The sequence below is a fragment of the Neolamprologus multifasciatus genome, chromosome 23 (assembly GCF_963576455.1).
Source record: "Neolamprologus multifasciatus chromosome 23, fNeoMul1.2, whole genome shotgun sequence".
NCBI classification, from domain to species: domain Eukaryota; kingdom Metazoa; phylum Chordata; class Actinopteri; order Cichliformes; family Cichlidae; genus Neolamprologus; species Neolamprologus multifasciatus.
In genome coordinates this window covers 17,142,534-17,165,912 of record NC_140460.1, presented here as the reverse complement: position 1 = coordinate 17,165,912, position 23,379 = coordinate 17,142,534, and the positions used below count along the sequence as shown (strand labels likewise).

Below are 23,379 nucleotides of genomic sequence, written 5' to 3'. Positions count from 1 at the left end.
ATTAATTTGGCTGTGGATTAAAGCTGACCCATTTTTGCTAATGGAGCCTGCTTTGGACAGGAGAGATGGGGGAATGAGGACAAACCAGATTAATGGTTATTATACACCTACATAAAGACTGGGGTACCTACATGTTCTCTGACATGCTGTTCCTTTTCTGATTTTTTTTACTCTGCAATTTTGTTGAAATGTTTGTTTTTTGTCATCACACGCCTCTGAGGAATATGTGGTTCACATAATATAGCTAGAACAAAATTATTTAAATTGATTTGAAAAAAAATATATATTCTTTTCATTTTTTTTTCAGTGTATTCTCTGGTAATGTCTTATTTTCAGACACTGCAACTGTCTTCTGTTTGCTGCTTGCTTTTTTTTTTTTTTTTGTAGTTCGGTGACTTTAAGCTAGTCTGTGTGAGTTCTGGAGAAACTCACAATTAAGAGCAAGGATCAAGCAGCACAGTGCAATTTAGGTGTCAAGGATTAGTGGGATTTTTGATTGCCCCAACAGCTTCAAGAAGGTCTAGCATTTTAATAGCAGCTCATCTTGGCTGTGAAAGGTCATTTGGTTATTTAGATGTTTCTTAGTGGAAGAATGCTGAGAGCTGCTGTGATGCAGTCTATTTAAAACTTAAAATATTTCTTTAATTATTAAAAACGGAGCTAAAAGGCTGTGGGAGGGATTATGATTCTTCAAGTGAAACATATAATAATATTAAAGAAAGGTATTTACAGGTACCTGTTCTCCCAATAGCTTTTGAATGTTCTTTCCCTTTCTATATGTGGTTTAATGAAATACATACATTATACAGCCACCTTTAACATGTTACATCATTTGTGCAGCATTCATTGGATATTTACAACCATTTCAAGGCAAGTAAAAATACTCCACAAATATCTGAAACATTTTTTAATAGATACAGATATTTTTTAATGCTGGTGTTTGATATTAAACTCTTGTGCATTTTCTTATTAAAAACAGTTGGTTTTATTATTGATCAGTTTGGAGGTTTGGGTAAATACCAAAAGCATTTCCTTACTGAGAAAATCTGTGATACATTTATAGCACTGAATATTTGATAAAATGATTTGTGTGCTCTTTATAGATTTCACCATAGCTACAGAGGTAGCTATGGGACCTTGGGTTCCTGTGTTCAAGCTTTGGAAGCTTCGTTCAGCATATTAACATACACACCCACACAGGAAGTTTGTGATCTGTCTTGTACAAACAACACTTTTTTCTTCTTCTTCTTTCCACGCCGATACAGTTTACACAATACTATGTATGTACACACTGTATGTGTGTTTTTAGCTCTTGTGGAGGTCTGTATATGAGATGCAGTATCACTCTTTGTCACAGGCAAATAAAGTTAAGGAAGAACTGGAAATGAATAACTCGAAATCTGAATCTAAATGAAAGTATAATATTGTATGGTATGTGCCATATCAACCTACTTTGCTGATTCTTGAAGAGTTATAAACATGACCTGTTCAGTAGCATCAGACATTAATTTAATCAACAATACAAAATACCTTCTTATGTTGCCCTACTGGACACTGGCTAATAGAAATCTCCACTAACTCTGCCATAACCATAGATCGTCCTTGCCATTTCATTTTTAGTTATCAACATCTAGCTCGACCAACTAGCTAAATTTAACTAATTGGACCGGTACGAGCTGAAGTCTTTCTGTTTAATGAATGTCTTGCCCAGGACACTTTAACTGACATTCTTTAAAAAGTTGTCTACCAACCTAAACTGCCCCAGTGATGACCAAACTATGGTTTGTGGGGTCTGAAGTGATGTAGGGCTTTACGTGGTTGGTTATAGACACCATCTGCTCCTCCCAGGCGACACCTTAGATCTTCTGCAGTTTGACTGTCGCCCTAATGGAGCCATCAGGCATTGCACACCATACAAAACCACCTTGACAGCTGGCACGGGAACTATACCCCCAGTTGCAGATGGGTGAAAAAAAATTGGAAAAAGAAAAAAATGATTATTACTTGAGTGAATCATCTTTGAGTATCCCAGAAGGCGAGATGCCAGGTTGTATGAGGGGGGAAAAAGTTCACATCTATTCAGCCCAAATCTGCTAAAATCTGATTTGTGTATTCTTCTTCTTTTAGCTTGAGGGATCATCACAGCAGATTATTTGCCTTCATCTTTCCCTGTCCTTAGTATTCCCATCTGTCACGCAATCTCTGAATGTTCTCCTTCCTCATTTCATCCTACCTGGTAGCTCCATATTCCGCATCCTTTGTCCACTATGTCCACTAACACTTCTAAGCACCTGTCCAAACCATGTCAGCCTGCTTCTCTAACCTTTGTCTCCAAACCGCTTGACCCGACTTGTCTCTCTGACCTACTAATTTCTAATTCTGTCACTCCCAATGAAAATCAACTCCTCGACTCTACCACCTCCAGCTCCACCTCCTATCTTTTTCTTAGTGGTATCATCTTACGATTCACATATCATAGCAGTTTTTAAACCTTTATTTTCACTTTTGCTGACACTGACACTTGTCACCCTCCCTATAGTCTCTTCTTCACCTCTCTTGTGCACTGTCCATTGCTTTAGATGGTTGGACCTGATATTAAAATTCCTCTACCTTCACTACCTCAACTCTTTCCCTGTTCACCTTTTCAACTGTATCCCTCTCATTCACACACATGTATCCTGTCTTACTTGTATTTCTTTCATTCTTCTTCTCTCGAGAACATGCCTCCTTCTCTAAGCTCTCTTCCACCTGCTACCTACTCTCACTACAAATTAATGTTGTCTGCAAACGTCAGACGACATTATCAAAAAATGATAATCACGATTATTTTCACTGAAATTGAGATCTCGATTATTTGACGATATTTATTTAACAATAACGATGTATTGAATAATGGCTTTAAAGATTGTCAAAAAATAATATAAAATAGTGTGCAAATACTGATAACAGTGCAAATGTTTGCAATATAAAAAATAAATGAAAAATGTAAACATCTATGTTTAGTGAACTTTGCAGTGTTGCTCTGTGGTGCAGCTACGACACTGTAGCAAAGTTTACACACTATGTCTACTTGATCCAGGTCTGACTCCGCGAACCCATAATGTTTCCACACCACTGAAGTGTTTTTTTACCTCTCTTTTCAACCAATGGCAGTCACTCTCCTCTCCAAATAACTTCTGCTTAGCTTTCCGAGCTTCCCTCGGATCCTCTTAATCAGCAGTCCCCAACCCCTGGGCCTCAGACCGGTACCGGTCCGTGAGTCGTTTGGTACCGGGCCGTGAGAGTTGAGGCTCAGGTGTGAAATGTATGGTTTTCAGGGTTTTTATCGGTTTTCAGCGTTATTTTGTTATCGTTTTTATCGTTTACTCGGTTTTCCTTGGTCTTTTCATGTGTGTTATGAATAAATTTTATTTTTTTCGGTACCGGTACTAGTTTTATTTTGTTGTATTTATCCGCGACACCTTAAAGGCCAGTCCATGAAAATATTGTTGGGCATAAACCGGTCCTTGGCGCAAAAAAGGTTGGGGACCGCTGCTCTTTATTGTTGTGACACGTGTTCGAAATGCAGAGAGGTGCGCTCGATTTGCCAGACGGAGCAGCGCGAGAGTAAAGCACGAGGGAGGGGCTAATAATTGGCTCAGTCATTTTTAATGATCGTTGAAAGCCCAGATCGTAATCGTGATTAAAATTCGATTAATTGAGCAGCCCTACCATGGACACTCTTGCCTGACTTCATCTGCCAACCCGTCCATCATCTCTTCAAACAAGAAGGGAAAGCTGAGCTCTGATGTTATCCCACCCTCACCTTGAAATCATCTGCCACTCCTACAACACACCTCACCACTGTCTCACTGTCCTCATGCATGTTCTGGCCCACCCTCACAATTTCCCTGCCACTCCTGCCTTTCTCTTTCAGTACCACAATCCGTCTCTGGGCACCCTGTCGCGCTTTCTCTAGCGCCTCAAAGACATGATGCAATGACTTCTGACCTTCTCTATACTTCTCCATCAACACTCTTACAGCAAATACAGCGTCTGTAATGCTCTTTCTTGGCACCAAACCATACTATGACTTAATTCACCTCTCTTCTTAACCCAGCCACAACAACTCTTTCCCATATCGTCATGGTCTTCAAGGTCACATCTTCATGGATCATTAACTTTATCCCTCTGTAGTGACTACAGCTCTGAACATTACCATTGCTTTTGAAAATCTGTACCACTTCCTCCCCATTCCTCCGGCATCCTCTCACTCTACAAGACTGCGTTAAACAATATTGTCAAAAAAGACACTTTTGTCATCTGGACCACCTTTCCTCTTCATGGCAGTTCTCAGTTCCCCTTACTAATCCTCTGCACTTCCTAATTAAGGAATCCCTCTATTTTCTATACTTTAATTTTCTTCATTCATCAGCTTCTTGAAGCACTCTTTCCACCTTCTCAGCACACTCTCTTCACTTGTGAATACATTTCCATATCTATACTTGATCACCCCAAGCCGCTGCACATCCTTTCCAGCTTTATCTCAGTCTGGCCACTGAATACAAGTCCTCCCCTTTTAAATCATTTTTAGTGTCATCTTAAAAAAATCTTAAGGCTTAGGGAAATCTTAAGAAAAAAAAATCTCTTCTGCGACTTTAGTTTCTGTAAGCAACTGTAACAACTCAACAACGGAGTACAAGAAAATTGTTACTAGTCTGCCTACTACTAAATTGTTTTTCTGTGTTGTACTTCTGCAACTTTTAGGCATAAATTGTAATCTCAGCTTTGGTTTCCTTCATGAATCTGGCAATTAGTCTGAGATCTTCAATTAAATGTGTATATTTCTGTGTAAGGTACCTTTAGAAGAGAGGCTATGCCAGACTGAACACTGTATGGACAGTATGTGTGTTTACTTGGCAGGGGCGACCAGTCCCCAGACTCTCTCTGTCTCCACTAACATCTGGCCTCTCCCAGAAAAAGCCTGGAGACACATACACATACATGCAAACACAGACTGACTCACCAACTCTATCTTACAAATGCACACACAGTCACGCACATGCATTTTCACTCATTTAGTCTTATGCACTGCAGGCTGATAAATTTCTCCAGTCTTTGTGTTGCCAGCTCCTAGTGTGAGTGATTGATCAATTGTAATAAAGAATTATTTGATCCAGCTGAGACTAATAAGTACTGACAAATAAGTACTATTATGTCATTGATAAAATACATCCAGGCTTGGGCCATGGCTAATTGGTGTTTATCTGGCAGGCATATCAAGTTATTACTTATGCTGCAAGTGGCAAACATAAGAAAGAAGCTTCCTGGTATGAATGCTGGTTTTCACCATTATGTAAGCATTAACGGTGACTTTAGTAGCGACTTTCCTTAACGTGTTAAGTCTTGTATTTTTACTTTTTAGTGATTTAGATGTTGTAGTAATCTATATGGCTTATAGTTAATAGTTTTTCTTTTGAGAAGTGTTTTAAATTCGTGTGATTTGAAACTGATGGAAAACTGACACGCTTGTGTGACGATTCTGTGGAGAGTCCACTGCTCACTGGTCTGTCGGAATTATGTTTTGCCCTTCAAGTCTCCACTCCAGTAACTAGACTGGAAACTATAAATAACTGATGCGAAAGCTGTCATAATGAGGAGGAAATGTGTCAGATATTTTCAGACAGGCTCAGTCTATTCAGAAAGATATTCAAATTGGGGTTCCAGTACAAAAAAATGTCACATGGAGAGAACCCAATGTACTTTCTCACCTCTTCACCACTGGCCATGCACAAACCAAAGTGCATGTCAAATTGTCTGTTTTGAGATTTCAGATGCATAGTTGTAAATATGCTCCCTAATCTAATGTCAGAAGGTGCAGGAAATGGGACGTGAAAGCAAACAGAACCTAAAGTCAAAGGAAGACTTGGCTCTCTTCCACAGCTTGTCTCTGTCCTGTCTTTTCCCCCTCAATACCTATCAGTTGAGGCCGATCACCGCCCCTCCTGCCCCACCTCTTCTTCAATCGTCATGAGGTTTCTTGCTGTTTAAAGGGAGTTTTTGCTTCCTACTTTCGCCACAGCATTTGCTTAAAAGCAGCCATATGATTGTTGGGGTTTTCTGTGTTATTTTAGGGGCTTTACCTTACAATACTTAAAATATAAAGTGCTTTGAGGCAACTCTCCTTTTGATTTCGTGCTATATAATTAAAATGGACTTAAACTGAAATTAACTCAAGATCATGTATGTGGGATAACAATGTATCTCACATTTTCACAGCACCTTACAGTAAGTGATCTAATGGCTGTTTCATACCTAATTTTTGTGAAGAGACTTTCAAAGTAGAGCACTAAATGCATTAAACACTGCTCTTGACAAAATAAAGAGCAGTGTCTAATGCTTTGAAAACAACTAACCAGAAGGCTTTGGTGTACAGCAGAATATACTCTAGTATCCTCATCAGTGTTGGGTAAGTTACTTTAAATTAGTAACTTAGTTACATTACTAGTTACTTCTATCAAAAGTAACTCAGTTACTTCAAGTTACTTGTTACGTTCGAAGTAACTAGTTACTAGGGAAAGTAACTTTGGTTTTACTCAGAATTCTCTTGTTAATGTGTTGCTTCCATAACTTTGCCAGTCTTCTAGCTTGCTTACTTGCCACAAGTGCACTGTGACACCTACCAATAGAAAGGAAAAGATAATGTGCATATTTCCACGAGAGAAATCCCACGCCTGGACCGTCATTGACTGCTGCCATTATTCTAGCCTACGTCACAGCGTCATGTGCGCTTTTTACATCCAACGCAAAAACTGCAGTCGTGGTGCTTTGGATTGTGCTCAGAACTCGGAATTTCTGCCTTCTGAATAGGAAGATGTAGGTAACACCAGACTGCAGATGAGCTGCATACAGGGCTGGACTGGGACAAAAAATCGTCCCGGGCATTTTGACTAGAGACCGGCCATTATAGGAAAAATCATAAAGCCTTTGAATGAAAACAAACGCTGTTGTGACAGTGATGTTCACTGTTTTAATGGTATATATGCATCAATCTATCAATCGTTTGTTGTAAGATTCAGATAATTATTTTAAAACTAGACATTTTAAATGAGAATAAGAAAGAAAAGTATTTCCTTGTGCCCACCTCTCCCTGTTAATGCCTTACCTGGCCAAAACTTTACTAGACCTGCCCCTGCACAGTTACCAGCTGTCAGCTACCTAAAAAAGGATCCTGACGTTATTTGTCTCTCAGAAACAGTTCATAACTTCCCTTTAACTCATTCATGTCACCTAAAAGGTAAACCTGTTTCTCCATCACTGTTAGGATGCCTGGGTTGTTGACCCAGGGTTTTGAGTTTATATATTTATCATTTCTATTCTTTGTTAGAGTTATGTCTTATGGTTTGTCTCTGTGTAATCCTTAGTTGCTGTCTCCCCGGTCTGCTATATCCCTGTGTCCAGTCAGTGTCTGTGTCTGCCCTGGTCCCACGTCTCTGTTCCCTCTGTTGCAGTGCGTGCGTGTGAGTCTGTGTCTTTAGTTCAGTCTGTGTCATGTTTCCTGTTTTATTTTGAAGGTCCTTGTCTGATGTTAATGTCCGTGTCGCGACCTACCCTCATCTGTCTGTCTGTCTGTCTGTCTGTCTGTCTGTCTGAGTTTATTTTGGATATTCAGTTTTGTTACTTTTCTGAGTTTAGCAATTAAAGCTGTTTTGAGTTACTTTCTGTCTCCGGAGTCTGCACTTTGGGTCCACCATTCCTGCCTGCACACAGCGCAACCTGACAATCACCTGTTCAGCTCTGATGATTCAGTAAGAACATCTCCTGGTTTCATCTTCATGTTTCCCTCTCACCACATATTCAAACCGACATCATGACCAGCAGCTTTACAGCTGTGGCTCCAGCAAACATCAGCTGATAGTAGAAATTAATATTAAATAAATTCTAACAACAGCTGATCAAGCTTAAACTGTTGTTTAACTCGACATCGGCTGGTTTCTTCTTTCTGGCGCAAAGTGGGCGTTAAACAAACAAGACATTGATCAGTTTTCATGATTGAGGTAGAAACAGGAGAGGGAGGGGGAGAGGATGAGAGAAGAAGAGGCAGCTGTGCAGCAAAGACACAGAATAACTCCAGCTTTGTGCCTTTTTCATTGTAGCTGAATTATGGGACAAACTGTTCCTTTTCACCTCAATAAGAAACGCGTAATATTTTCTCTGAATACCAGACGGGACGGTTGGCAACTCTAATAACTTATGAACAAAATAAAGTTCAACATCATTAACATCATAGCACCCACCCAGCTGTATAGAAACTCCATCATGCTAGCTAGTACGCAGTACGGAAAAAGTCAGAATAACGAAAATAAACTCCACCTAAACTTGGTTTATATCTGACCCAGAGAGACTGCAGGTCATAACTTCTTACCTGAAGTTCAGTTCACACTTGGACCGGCGGCCGCCTCGGGTCGCTTCTCCTTCTGCGTCCACTTTCCCTCCTCCACCTGCTGGTCTCCACCACTTGCTAATGTTACCGAATCTGCGGAAGCTCTGCGGTAGCCACCACACGAAGTAACGAGTAACGACCCTATCTAAATCCCAGTAACGACTAACGCGTTCCTGATTTTGGCATAATAACTAGTTAACGTGCTCATTACCACAATAATAACGTAGTTACTGTAACGCGTTACTTAATAACGCGTTAGTCCCAACACTGATCCTCATCCATATTAATAATAATGGATTTCCTTTAGACCCTTTAGAGATCATTTTGTTCAGGTTAAAAAGTTGATTTAGGGAAACACTGCTGGTTAAAAGTTAAAAAAAAAAAAAAAAAAAAAAAGACCAAACATTTTTTTTAATTGCAACATGCAGCTTTTTGTTGTCATTCATTTAGACAGTTCAGTTAATATAGTGAGAAAGCTTTTTTGTTTCTTTTTCAGGAAGCCCTGCAATTAAAACTTGTCTCAAAACTGTCAAACTACAATCTAATTTCTATGTCACATGGGAGTGTGTGAGCAAAGCCTTGTGAGATATCTAATACCAGCTTGCAGCAAAACAAACAAGATTTCAATGTAGGCCTGTTTCTTCCTTCCACTGAAACACGAGGAGGAGGAGAACGTGAATAACTTTGACAGTAGCAGTGATATCACGTGCTGTGTAATTTCATATTGAATTGTGATCGCAGCAGCCACGTGTATTTCTTTGATCTAATTTGAAAATCAGCAGCTACGTCTCACAGTATGACAAAATGTTTAACACAGAGTTTTTCAGTCGTGTTTTGTCTGGGATACAATGGTATTTAAATAAATATGGATTAATGATTGAAAATATATAAAGAAATATACATATTGTATATAAAATGTTTAAAATCTATCTATATCTAATTAAAATTTTCTGCCTGTGTGGACAGAAGAAAGAACAAAATGGAGAAACTAAGAAAATCAGCTGGATTTTTAGTTAACCTCTTGATTAAAAACAAATAGTGATTCAGAAGGTACAAAGAACATGAAAAGGTACATTCTGTGCTTCTAAAAGTATTAACTAACCTGATGACCTACTTTCAGTTCACTTTGTATTAATATGCTGCCTAATTGCATTAGACAAGGTTCTACATTGAATCTTTACAATATTTTTTGTTTCCCATTTTCACCAGACTGCAGAGGCTACAGACAGGCAGCCAAAAGACTCTTTTTCCAGCAGTCTTTTTCATTTTCATGCCAATGGGAGAACCAGTGATTTGCTTAGAAGCTATCAACTTGGAGGAGCATACGGAAGCAAAGGCACAGCATGACGACATAGGATTTTGACAGAGATGAGGCTGGGAAGTGGACATGGATTTCATTTTATAACTGTAACATAATCTGTTCATGTTCACCAATGGTGAACATGAACAGAGTGTTTGTCTCAGAAGGGATGCTACTGGATGGTCAGGTGAACTAGCATACCTGCAGTCAGTAGCAGAGCTTCTAATGTCCTTGCCAGCGATGTCGCGTCCAGTTTGGATCCATTTTTTAAAAAGCAGATATTTTGGTTGTAAGAAGTTTGTGTTTAACACCGCACCAGTCTTTGGTGTTAGGTCAGTTAATAATTGTTGGGATGCCTTTACTACACCTACAGTAAAGTAAGTGCGATTATTTAATCGACAAAAAAGACACTTATTTAAGTGGGGTTTTTCTTCGCTTCTACTATCACTCCTCTGCTCTAGTGTGCTTTGGTGAGGAGATGAACAGTGAAGAAACATACACACACACACACACGCGCGCGCGCGCAAACTCCGGGTGAACAGAGAGGAGAGAGACCTAAGCGATTCTAAAGGACAGAATGAATCGTATAATTTTGATGTTCTGTTGGCACCGAGGGTGGCCAAAAAACAAAAGCTGTGGGTCATCATAAAAATGTTGATCAAAACTTTAAAGCAATCATTGGGATTTTCTTTTAAATGTTGAGTTAACAGTGTATATTTGCAGATGGCATCCCAGGTGTACTCAGATATTGTGTTGTAGGTGCGAGTCACTGCAGGTGCGCTGCGTTTAATCCAGTGCAGGTGTGTGGAGGTGAGTGTTTCATTGAAGGTGTTTTGCATAGATGACATTTTGAGTTCTGTACCTGTTTGTGAAAGGCTGGAAATGTGGTGTGCACGTATACTGAAAGTGTTAGATATCGCTTCTGTGTGTGACATCACACGTGTATCTGCAATACTGTACCTGTTTAAAGTGTGACATTGCAATTGCTTGTGGGATTTGCATGTGCATGTATTCCATTTGAATGAAGCAGGTATTGGTAGCATTTCAGTGGTACAGTGAAATGAACTATTTGCTCCGTATCTGATTCTTATTCATATTTGTTACAATTTAAATCATCGTGTTTCAGTATTAGACAAATATCACCCAATTAAATACAAAATACCGTGTTTTACTCCCAGACCCAGGCTCCCAAACTTAAATAGAACCTGTCTGACCTAGTGAAAAAAACATTTTCATTTTTTGAAAGCTTTAAGTCGCATTATAACTAGTTTAAAACTAACACAGCATTTCGTAAAAAGAACATTCAAACATGATGGTAGTGTGATAGTCGGAGGCTGCTTTGCTGCTTCAAGATCTGGATGACTTGCTGTATTTGATGAGAAAGCCTGGTCATCAGTTTGTGCTCTAAAGCTTAAGCTCACTTAAGGTCACTTGTTATGCAGCAGGACAATGATCAGAAATACCCCTGCATGTCTACCTCTGTATGGCTCATACAAACAAACAAAGAACAACAAAGATCTAGGAGTACTTCAGGAAGATGAATGCAAGTGATCATATACTTAGCGAATACCTCACGTAGCAGAAAACTGAGAAAGAAGAGGACCAAGAACAGGAACCATCACAAAAGAACAAGCCCCTGCATGGCACGTACCATCAGCAGATAGAAATCAAGAAATCCTAGACTGGACTGAAAGACAACACAGTGTCACTATTCATGGCAGCACAAAAAAGGAGCCCTGAACACAAAATCGATAGACCTCAGACGTAGACAATCCCCCTGAGACAATCCAGGACGTAACAACATGGTGCAAAATGCCAGCAGGCGGAGCATATATGGAACACTGTAACCACATAGCTGGCATGATATACAGGAAGATCTGTGCCGAGTATGGCCTGGAAATCCTGAGGTCACAGAATATGCCCCCTAGGGTGATTGAGTATAACCAATCTAAGATTCTTTTGGACTTCTAGATAAAGATGGGCAAACTGGTGATGGCCAAACAACTGGACATAGTAGCGGTGGATAAGCAGAGAAGAGCTAGAGAAGATGTGGAGAGTGAAGGCAATAGTAGTCCCTGGGGCAACTCAAGCTAAACGAGTGGCCCTAGCAGATCCCAAGAACGCCATCCAAGATCCCTGGCCAGAAGAGTGCAGTCGTAGGAAAATCAGATAACAGGAAGTTGATTCTATTCTTTATGCTTCAAGTTTGAGTCCTCTACCTGAGGCCTGGGAGCTTAGCAGTGTCTTTGCTGTTCTAGAGCTGCACTCTTTTGAACAGAGATCTCAGGTGTCGTTCTTCATATCTGGGGGAGCCACTTGCCCAGTTTGGGGCTTACTGAGTCCTCTGATTACCATGGGGACCACTGTTATTTTCACCCTCCACATCTTCTCAAGCTCCTCTCTCAGCCCATGGTACTTCTCGACCTTCATCCTAATTTTGTTGTCACTTGATATAGCTACATCTATCACTACAGCCGTCTTCCTCTGCCTGTCCACGACTACGATCTGTGGTTGGTTAGCCATCAACAGTTTGTCCATATATATCTGGAAGTCCCACAGGATCTTGGGTCAGTCATTCTCAGCCATCCAGGGATGTGTCCCATTTTTACTTCAGGGCTTCTAGACCATATTTAGCACAGATGTCTACTTATACAACACCTTCTATCTATACCTGATGACATCTTTGAAGATGCCTTTAGTTTTATAAGGGCCAAATTGGCACTTGTTTAGTAGTGAAGGAATTTTTCCATTACTGTATGCGCTGGGAATTTGCAGGAAGTCCACTAGAGAACATTGCAGATATCTGTCCTAACAAAGCTTAAAACATGTTTCCAGTGAAAATATGCCATTGACATTAGTGTTGCCATAAAATATTTCTAAACAGAGAGTCAATTCAAGATTACCTGATGTTATTGGCAACCATGTGAACAAGAGTAGCTAGGGCTGAGGTCAGTGAGAGCAGAGATGAGCTTAAGCAGATGCAGGATTTAGCTGCCACACATATGGTAGCTTAAATCAACGGGGTAATTCACAAATTATTGAATCTAATTAGATTCTTCGAGAAAAGAGCTGTTTCTTTCAGCACCACTGCAGAGGGCACATTTGAAGGAGGTTAAATGGATGGAAACACAATTACCATTGTCTCTGCTGACTCAATATCAGACCATCAGCTTTAACACTGTTCGCAAGAGTGCAAGGAATGTTACCATAAGGAAGTAATACAACTCAAAATTGTAATTTGAATAAGAAGTTGTAATATTTTGACTAAATTAACTTACAAAGTCATCCATAGTGATTTAGTCCTGGTCCTTAAAATCCTAGTATTTATTAGGCTTTTACTTAGCTCTAATTAACAGGTGTCACACGCAAAACAACAAACAAAAAAACAAAAACAAAACACACTGGAGGCTAATGGGCATATTTACACTCTGGTCATAGACAGTCATGAAGCAAAAATGATTTGTATGTATCTGTCTAACCATACAGGACTTTGAACTTTAAATAATAAGCACACGGTCATTTGAGTTGCCAGAAACTACATTGATTTTAATGATAATAAATGTAGATATAGTAGATATACTAACTCACAATGTTGCAAAAAAAGAATAATACATTGTAAGCACTTTATAAAGGGTTGTCTTTATCAAAATGACACATTGGGTCAAAATGTAGCTGTAACAAGGACACATCCAAAGAAAATACATCTCCGTTCACTGTAGCTTGCATTACATGAAGCCTTTTTGAAACCCTTTATTCATCCAACAAAGTTATTGGAAGACCATGAGCTCTGCACCTCTGCACTGCCATGATTCCAGGCATTTGTTGAGGCTGGTGTGGCTCTTGTTTGAAAGCACACATTTAGAAAGTTTTCAGACCCTTCACTTTATGCTTCAGTGGCATCTTGAGATAGATTACAGTTGTTTAATGGCTGTATGCATACATATCGAAGTGTTTTGTAAATTTGTTACAGGGTGGAGAATAAAAGATGATGCTTGTAACAACACATGATTTTTTAATGTAAATTCTTCACATATCCTTTGATGTTGTAACTTTCCTGTATTGCACATTTGGAAACAAAATGTGACTTATGTCAATATGGCACATCGTCTGTGTGTCTGTGGCATTTGTGTACTAGTGAAGATTAGTAGAGTACTAACTACTACTAGTTCATATAGTTAGAGTAAATAGGAATAACTTGCACATATAAAAAAAATAAACTAAAGTGCTTCTACTTCAAGACAGTCTGTGAAGCTGCCTTGGGAGAGGTTAGCTGTATAATAAACTAGCCTAATAACACCTTCTCAATGTACATGTTATTCTAGATCATTTGTAGTTCTATTGCATTGCCATTATGTTTCCTCATATTCTTTAGCAAACATTACAATATGTTTTACTGTTATTGAAAGCCTCCATTGTATATATAGACCTGTTTCTTCTTAATTTTTTAACAGGTTATTTTTAAGTCAACTAGCTTTTAATAAAAATTGTCCAGTGTAATATGTTCTATTAAGTAACATTTTGTTCTGTGTATAGTATAGTGAAAAGTTGCCTCTTCAAATCTTGCTGCGTTTAAAGAAACGTTCATGGAACAACTGTTTTTGCTTTGATTACGGGCATTTCATTATCAATGTGCAGTTTTGTGTTGAGGCCCATATATGGGCTTAGAGCAGAGAGATCGAGTAGACAGAAAATGTGGTTGCTATGCTGTTGCCATGTGCATTGATGTCACACAGAATAAGATGATGGTTAGTATAAAACAACCTACTGGTTCAGGAGGAACATTTTTCTATTTTGGATTGGTTTTGATTGATTTTTTTTTATTTGCTTTTGTATAACTTTTGTTTGTGTATAATTAAAAATAAGTAGGTTCCTTTTGATAAACTGAAAGCACAGACATCTTTTCTCTTTTTTTGGTATTCCCACTTTCTCAGCTCCAGAAGCTCTTCACAGGAGAAATGCTAAAGTTCTCCATGTCTTTCTAAGTGTTAGAATTAAGCTAACCCATATCCCCCATGAGGGGAATGTAACTCAGACTACTGAGTAAGAGACACTATTTTAAGGTAAATCGGAGCTGAGACTTGTGTTTGGCAGTCAGACACCAGTAATCCCCGGGAGTAGAGATTTTGGTGACAGTTTACCTTCCACCTCAGTAAGAACATGGTAATAATTTAATCAAGGTCATTTATAAATTCCTATGTGATTTCCAAATGGATGACCATGCAATAACCTGTTACTAAAATTTATATTATAATAGTGGCGTAGAATTCAAATGACAGCATTATGAATGACTAGAAAAAAGATAATATAACTGAGAAACCCTTTTAAAGATGCCAGCAAAAACCTCTGACTAATATTATGGTAATATTTTTGTAATAATACAGTAAACTGCTAACAATCAAGTTTAAACATTTTAAACATTCAGCCTAATGCCTTTAAAATCATATGAAAATATCTATATGTTGATAATGGTGAATGCCATGTCATTTCAGTATTTGCACTATTTACTTGTTTTATTTTAAGGTAATGCAAAAATGTTGTGTTTTATGTTGTTGTAGCTTATATGAAACAGGCTTCAAAATACAAAACGATACATTTTGAATACTACTTTTAATATTAATATTTTCAAACATTATTATTTGTAATTATTCATAAAGCATGGGTGTTAAAGATATTTTACTGTACACCACTGGGCAATAGGAATTTACTTTTTAAAAAAATCTTTGTTATATATAAGCAACAAGCTGAATGGTGGTCTAACTTTTCAAATCACACTTCACGAAGGTTTTATTGATTTCTCTTTTTACACAAACGCAAAAAAGTCTCACATTTTAATGTTTCTTTAAGAGCAGTCTGTATAGCGGGCGGGGTAGGAATAAACTCATGTGGCTGTGGAGTTCCCTCTTAGGCCGCTAGGTGCGTCTCTGCTCCACGAAAGCTTCCGAGAGAGACTGGGGGCTGGAGGAGAGGAGGAGGAGGAGGGGGGAGAGGAAGAGAGAGCGAGAAAGAGAAGACGGCGTTTTATCAGCCAAGTGCAACCTGAATCGTGAGGAGCGGACGATGGGGGGGAAAAAATCCCACTGTTCTTTCTTTTTCTCTAACGTGACCGTCATTAACATGTAGACCGATTCGCGTCAAAAGACCCGGAGCGTAATGGTTTCTTCTGTCACAGGAGAATTTTATAGTTGTGAATAAAAAAAACCATTTTGGATTAACGGAGCACTTGTTTTGGACTAAAAGGGTTTCCTTAATTTCTTTCTGCCCGTGTGTAAATGTTGGACCGCATTTAACCCGAGTTTCTACCCTCTGGAGTGAAAAGTGCGCCAGTCTTATTTCCGAGGCTTATTTCCAACGCTTGAGCGTCGGGATTTTTTCAGGGGTACTATGTGGCTTTTGGAAGGACTGGACCTTAACCTAACGGGACTTAAGGCACAGAGGAATATTGTCTGAGGTGGGAAAAACAGCGGATGGGATCGTTTCTTAACGGTAAACACACGCTCATACTTAACTCTGTGAGCACTGTCGGGCTTCTGTGGGCTTTGAGGATTCACCGGTAGAATCAGCAACTGTGATGCAGTGGGTTGATTTTGTTTTTTGTTTTTTTGACTTCATGATTTACACTGCAGAATTATTTACAAGATGTGGTCGAGGACAAGTTTATGTGGTTGAAATAACGAATAGCATTAAACATCTCCAAATGACCCTGTTTCTTCTTAGTCTAAGATGTAAGTCATGGGAGGATCTGCGCCTTGATGAGCGTCCCGTGCACAGCAGAAAGCAGCATCTCGTCTTCTTCTGTCTGCCACTTTTGACTCTCTCACTCCGTTCCAAGCGCATGAACGCACAGAGCTGCGCACTCTCGCCGACCGAGCTGCGCAAAATACTTGCTTTAGAAAAGAAACCTTTAGGTGAAAAGACTAAGTGATTCTTGTTTTTCGTTAAAATACTGACTTGCTTTTGAAATATGACATATAACTGATATTCGTTACCGTCGGTCGATCGCTTACCACCTGCAGACTGTTTGTGAGCGTGCATTTCTGTCACTGTTCAGGAGGAGCTTCTGTTAATGAAAGAGAAAATATTTTAATTTTTTTTTATCAGCATTAAACATTTGAGACAGTGTGTTTAGTGTGCAGCTGATACTTAACATTTATCGAAATTTTCGTCTTCGTTTTCTCTTGGTAATCAAATGAACGCAAACCTCCTCTCAGGCTGATTGCTGAGGGTCAGGATGGAGGGAGAGATTCATAAAGTGTGTGTGTGTGTGTGTGTGTGTGTGTGTGTGTTGAATGGAGTCTCTCTATCCTCTCCTCGATCCAGGAGGAGGAGGAAAGTTGCGCCCGTTGGCCGCTGCGGGGGCACCATCATCATATAAAACTGGATGAATGCGGTATTTGTGTGTGCACGCCTCAGCGACTTGTCACACACACACACACACACACACACACACAAATGCAGCAAAAAAGGACGCGTGGATGCTTCGATGTACTCCGGTCAGATACAATATTTAATGGCTTTACCCCTTACCCCGTTACCCTTACACCCCTTTAAGTTCATCCCGGATCAGGTACCTTTTGAGAAGGTGAGAAAGAGCTCAGGTACAGAAATGTCTGCACTTCTTGAGCTATTAGAGCATCTTTTCAAATGCCCCGAAGATCCCAATCAAGGCTGGACAATCATGCATATTTATGCATTTGCTTCAAATAGGCTACTGTTCAAAGGCAGCACAGCAGATCAAGATACTAATGCATTTGTTGAGATTTCCAAAGATCTAGTAACTAAACTAGGGAAATGCGGATTCCCCAGACTACATATGCCACTACCACCTACCCCAAATTACCACAGTATGTAATTAAAGCACCTTAGGGCCCACTTGATTAAATTAAAAGAAAGACATGGCATAACTCATAATGACATTCTGGAATAAACACGTAACGCATAGTATAAGAAATCTCAAGGCTAAACTGTTTCATTCATCTAGTAATGAGATGTGGATGAAGAGTGAAAGGAGGGCAATCACGTGAGCGTAACACTGTTCCTGGCAGTAGTTGATGATGACATGATCTGCAGATGACCTTTTTAATGAAGTTTCGCATTGCTGTGTTTGCTGTGGATGTGTTTGTATGTGTGATTTGGATGGAGGTAGGGGGCAGTCAGTTCATACCTCTCTGTCTCAGGGGATCTGATCTACATAGCTTAGCCCCGAAAGAAAATGTCCATTCGCCACTCATCAGTGTGATTGTCTTTTTTCTCATCACACACCTCTATCCTTTTTAACCAACATTTTTTCTACTTTCCTTCTCATATACCACTTCTGTGCATGGCAGGGAGCTAGTTTGTAAATTATAGATTTGTTGGTGACTCATGCTGTGGTCCTGTTGTTTCACCTCACTCTCTACTCGGTTTTTATTTATTTGTTTTTAAGCTTTTATGTATTTCTTTTGGAAGTTTCTCTTGTGTAAAGCAGGGAAGTTCTACTTTAAACTGTTTTGTGCCACTTGGTTTGGTCCTTGTGAATAACCCTCCAAATTCAACACTATGAACACTGATCTGAGCTGAATATGAACTCCAGCCTGTTCCTTCTTAACAATTTACCAACATTCTTGAGGTATTTTCTTTCTCCCCAGACATGAGAGCACTGGTTATTCTACTCATATCTGTGTTGTTGCTAATAAATAGACAAGCCATGACTCCCTACTAAACGCTTTTTTAAATTGGTCATATGGAAACAGGACCTATTTAAGGGTTTTAAGTGGTAAAGTGAAGATTATGTATTGTTGAATCAGTGGTATAGAAACACTGCTGAATGTACCATATTTTAAGATCTAATTACACTCGAATCGTGGCGATGAAGAAACAATTAGAGGATTTTAAATATGCGTCTTTCTTTCCTGAGACAGCACAAAATAAATTAAGTATTGACAGAGCTACAGAGAGGGCACAGGGTTTTTCACTGAGCTAATTTGTCTTTAATATTTAAGATAAAAGTGGTTCAAGTTTACATTTGCAAGTTGTTGGTGCTTACAGATCCAGCCCACGATATATAAGAATAGAGATTCAGTTAGAGTTATTATTTTTTTATTAAATAAACCAAATCAACCCAAAGTAAAGTAGGGGGGAAATATAAACAGACACATATCAAGGTTATCCACTCATGCAAAACACCACTACATGCTGTGTTTATTACAGCTACAAAACACTTTTACTAGCATTAAGTTTGTGGGGAACCTATGAACAGTAGGAGTAAGAGTATAAACTATAATTCCTCTTCTCTGGCTTTAATAGTTTGATGCTGAGATTCTGCTTCAACATTTGGAAGCTCCTGGGCTCTAGAACGTGCTGTAATGCTCATGTCGCTTCTTTTATCTTTTTGAATTTATTAATTGTATGGATTGTGAAATAAAACAGTCAGTCTGCATGCTTAAAAATAGAAGGTACAGACAGGATGTATCAAAAATGTGAAAATCATCAGAAGTGATCATTTACACATTGACATGATAGATGAGTGGAGCCAGAGAGTCACAATTCACCAAAAAACCCATCCCTATAAAATATTCTGAGATGGAGCAAGCTGTTCCTGCTCAAATGAAGTAGACACGAGACTGCATCAGGGATGGCCGAGGGGATAAACATGGTGTGCAGCAAAACAGAATACTGTTTTGTGCGACTTCTTTGTGGGAACCTTGTTTATGGCAGGTGCTGCTGAAAACAGCGCAATGGAGTGAGAAGACAATTGAGCCTTGTAACATCTCAGGAGTCCAATTTTGTTTAAAGAGTTGGAGAACCTTGTCTGTAGCACAGAATTGCACAGGAGGTCTCAGATTTGTTGAAGTACCTTTTAACTGCAGACTTGTCATCTGCACCATGTATTGCCACTTCTCTTCTTAATGTTGGAACCATTGGTTAATCATATGTGCACGCTGTAATCCAAAAGGAAAGGAAACAGAGGACCAAGGCTTGGGGCCTTTTATATTCACCGTGGCCCTCAAGCCAAAAGCTTCCATTTTGCAAATGGACCACTTACAGTTGAATGTGGAATAACTACGAGCGGATTTCACAAAATGACCTGTTGCAACAGTGGCACCCTTTTACAATACTACAATCAAACTCAGTGAGTTCTTTAATGTGACTCATTCTTGTTTGTAAAGGTAGACTGGATAGCTAGGTGCACACCTGTAGCAGTAGGACTGAAAAAGCCCGAATTTAAAAAATAATAGGTGTGGTCCAATAGCTATATTTTTCTATATAGTTGAACTATCATAATGTACTGCACTGATAATGTATTATCATGGTGTGCAAAATCTAAGAGAGTCAACAAGAGTCCCCCATTATGTGAGACTATGTACTCTACTGTCCTACTTATGTCATGTGATAAGAAACTGTAGTAACTAAGGAAATATCTGAGAAATTCGTCAAGGTTTGTCTTTTACCTTGTTAAAGGATATAATTTAACCTTAAATTCACCACACACTTTAAACCTTAATCAAATTGTAATAAAAAAAATGTACATTTGCATACAGAAGTAAAATCTATAAATAAATAAAAAATGCTCATACATAAGAGTTGAATGCTTGTCTGCTGGTGTCAGAAATTATGTGCTGTCCACTGTTGCACACACCTCGTAGTTCAGATATTAAACACTTTTTTCCTCTTGACATCAAAAAACAATGATTACACAATGCCCTTTTCATTAAAAGAGAATGTGAAGAGCCAGAGTTCACATGAGTAACCGGTGAACTGGGATTAAGAAGGTCTTGGTTACGTGCATGCAAGGTCACCCTTAAAATTTTAATAAACAAAATAAAAATGTGCATTATATTACATTTGTTTTCTAATACACATAACATGCTTTTTACTTTAGATGTGAAAAACGATATAAACTTGATGTTGTTCTTTTTTTCCCCAGATGTTTCAGGCAGTCCTTCCTGTAATGTAGGGGATTTTTAAGACACTGAGAGCTAGCCTCTAGATAGATCAAAATGGACTCAAATGAACTCTAGCTCATTTACACTCATCTCTAGTACTTGAAACTCCAAAAAAAAAAACAGATAGAGATGAACCACATCTACATGGCCACTTCTTCCTTGCAATTTGTGAGGTTTATGCAAGAAAAATGTAAGAAAAATGTAATAAATATCAGTTAGAGGACAAATAACAAATATGTCTATTCATTTTTACATTAAGTAGTTTTTTAATGTGACCACCTTTACAGTCAGTTTCATTAAAAGCTATATGTAATGCACATATAATGTTCAGTAGAACGCAACATGACTTCCTACCACTCACATGATTTGCAGGAAGTAGTGTTGCAGGGTGACATTTGTTGAATGTGTCAAATAACTGAATCACCATCTGACTTCACACACACCTACATTTCTGTGTAAGAAGCCAGCATGCAAAAAAACTGAAGCAGAATTGAAATAATTATTTTTATTCTCAGTCTGGCCAAAATGAGTCACTGCTTTAATGAGAATTTCTGGTATAAATGGTGATTAAAGCGCTGATATGCAACAATGGACTGTGTGAAGATACCATAGCATTAAATTTAAGTATATGCTATACTCTACCTTTCTCTGATTTCATCAGTAAGGAGAACCCTAGAATAATAATGGGCAGGGACAAAACATTCATTTGACAGAAAGGTCTATATAGGCACATTGGTGAACTCTTTTTCTTGCTTTCTTTGCTGTGTGAGCCCAGCTGAACGAGCTGAACAGGTGTAGAAAATATAAATGTCATTGTGATACAGACAATAAAGTGTTTTGCTTTTGCCGCAAAACCATCAACCAACACCTAACACTACTTTTGATGAGTATAGCAGTTAGGAAACCATAATAATAGCCTTAAAAAGCAACAGCCCGATGTTGGAAACCAAACTGTGGGATTAACTGTGGGAATCCAACTCAAACTGCAAATTAAATATTGAAACAGAGAGCCAAATATCTTCCAACTGGATGTGCTTCCAAGTGAGAAACAAACTGCTAGCTACTATATTGTGAACATGTTGCAACTACTTGTCTAATGTTACTGCATTATTAAAATGATGAATGTAATATGTCAGGATTTGTTTGGTAGCTGTATGCAGTGGTTGAAAGCGAGTACTCTGTTTTATGTTTCTCTGAGCTTATCTGTACTAAAACATTTGTTATGAGATTAGAAAGTCTGAAACGAGTAAACCGGCATTTTCATTTGTTACTCACTGGTTTAGTGATGTTGAGCCGAGGGGTGGTGTGTGGGGGATGGCTCAATGCAGCAGCATTCTACTGTAGCCTTCTTTTGCCTTTCTGAGAGTTTTTTTTTTTTTTTTTACCCCAGAACAGTGTCCCTAGAAATCCCATTCAAACTAAATTATTGTTAAAAACAAGAATTATTTGTGCCAAGAGTAACAGTCAAAACGGAATAGCTATGTATTGTGTAGTAAGTAGAATGTAGCAGTGTAACAATTTTATAAACAGAGTCTAAAATTGTGATTTTTATCAGTGTGGAGCTGGTAATGCTTAGTTAAATAATGTTGGTCAGATAAAAGCTGTAATATTAAGATGAAAGTTATTTAGACAAGTGAAATGGAAATAAATTCATACCTTTATTACATAACAGTTTGAGCTGTTACCAGTTTGCCTAGTCTTACATTAGATGAATTAGGTAAATGGAACATAGTTTGTCATTTCTTCAAATTATGAGAAAATGTCATGCCTTTCCAGTCATGCCTTTCTTTAATAGATTAATAATCTGCAGATTAGAATATATTATCATTTTAAATTTAGTATGGACACCCAGGAAAATACTTGACACTAAATACATTTTTACCCCTCAGTTGTAGAAGGCTGATGGGGTACTGTGTCCCTGTGGGACAGACGAGCAGAGGAGCGGTGTGGACACCCAAATTTGTGAATGTAATAACTTGAGAATCAGTCGATTTAGGATTTTGAAAATGAAACCATACATGCATCTATTAAACATCTCAGACGAGTTTGAATCTCAGCGACATAAAGGTCAAAGGCAGAAGTCAAGTTTACTAAAAATCTTATGAACGCGATAACTCAAGAAGGAAGTCACCTAGGTTTTTTCAAATTGATACCAAAGGAACATCTCCTTAAAATCTTGTTTGAGCCAAGGCCCAGGTGACATTGATTTCAAGGTCTAGGTCAGAGCTCATGTTTTCTGAAAAACACAATAAAACGGAAGTTTGGTTAAAATTTTTACATTATAAGACTTAAATATTTCCGTTATCTTGTTAAATGAACACTGTCAATTAACATTACACTGATAACACCGCTGATAACATTTCCTGTCTCACGCCAACATTGGCATTGTTGTTTCCTTAATTAGACATCGCTCCTAGCCACTACCTTACCTGATTACAGATGGCTGATTTTGCTGTTGGTTATTGGTTGCGAACAGTTAAACAGCTAATATTAATATATTTGCCAGTCGCGTTAACGTTTATTATAACCGTTCATTAAAATGTAATTGTTCTTGTTGAAAAGGGAGCTTTACTGATATCTTGATATCGCTCATAAAATGTTGTAAGGTGTTCTGAACATCAACGGTTTATCTGCCAGTGAGTGGAGTGGGTGTCTGTCTGCAACTCTATGCAATGCTATACAGACATATGTGAAAGTAAAATCTTAATTCTGAAACAGTAAAGAGCTTCTAGTGT

General features: G+C 38.6%; 1 protein-coding gene and 1 long non-coding RNA gene across 6 annotated transcripts in view; one reads left to right on the top strand and one right to left on the bottom strand.

Annotated features, from left to right (window-relative positions):
• The first annotated feature begins 15,696 nt into the window (after nucleotides 1-15,696).
• The window catches only part of nlgn1 (neuroligin 1), a 290,054-nt gene continuing 282,371 nt past the window's right edge, over nucleotides 15,697-23,379 (top strand). For 4 of the 5 annotated variants that reach the window (XM_085150605.1, XM_085150603.1, XM_085150604.1 and 1 more), the window contains exon 1: nucleotides 15,699-16,205. The gene's annotated coding sequence lies outside the window, so the exon portion shown is untranslated. Of the gene's footprint in view, nucleotides 16,206-23,379 lie in introns of all 5 variants that reach the window. The other variant, XM_085150602.1, reaches the window with a different exon arrangement.
• On the bottom strand, nucleotides 16,532-22,985 carry LOC146491300 (uncharacterized). The gene is made up of 2 exons (XR_014872281.1): nucleotides 16,868-22,985; nucleotides 16,532-16,779 (listed from the first exon to the last, which is right to left on the bottom strand). It is a non-coding gene; the product is annotated as an uncharacterized LOC146491300 (long non-coding RNA).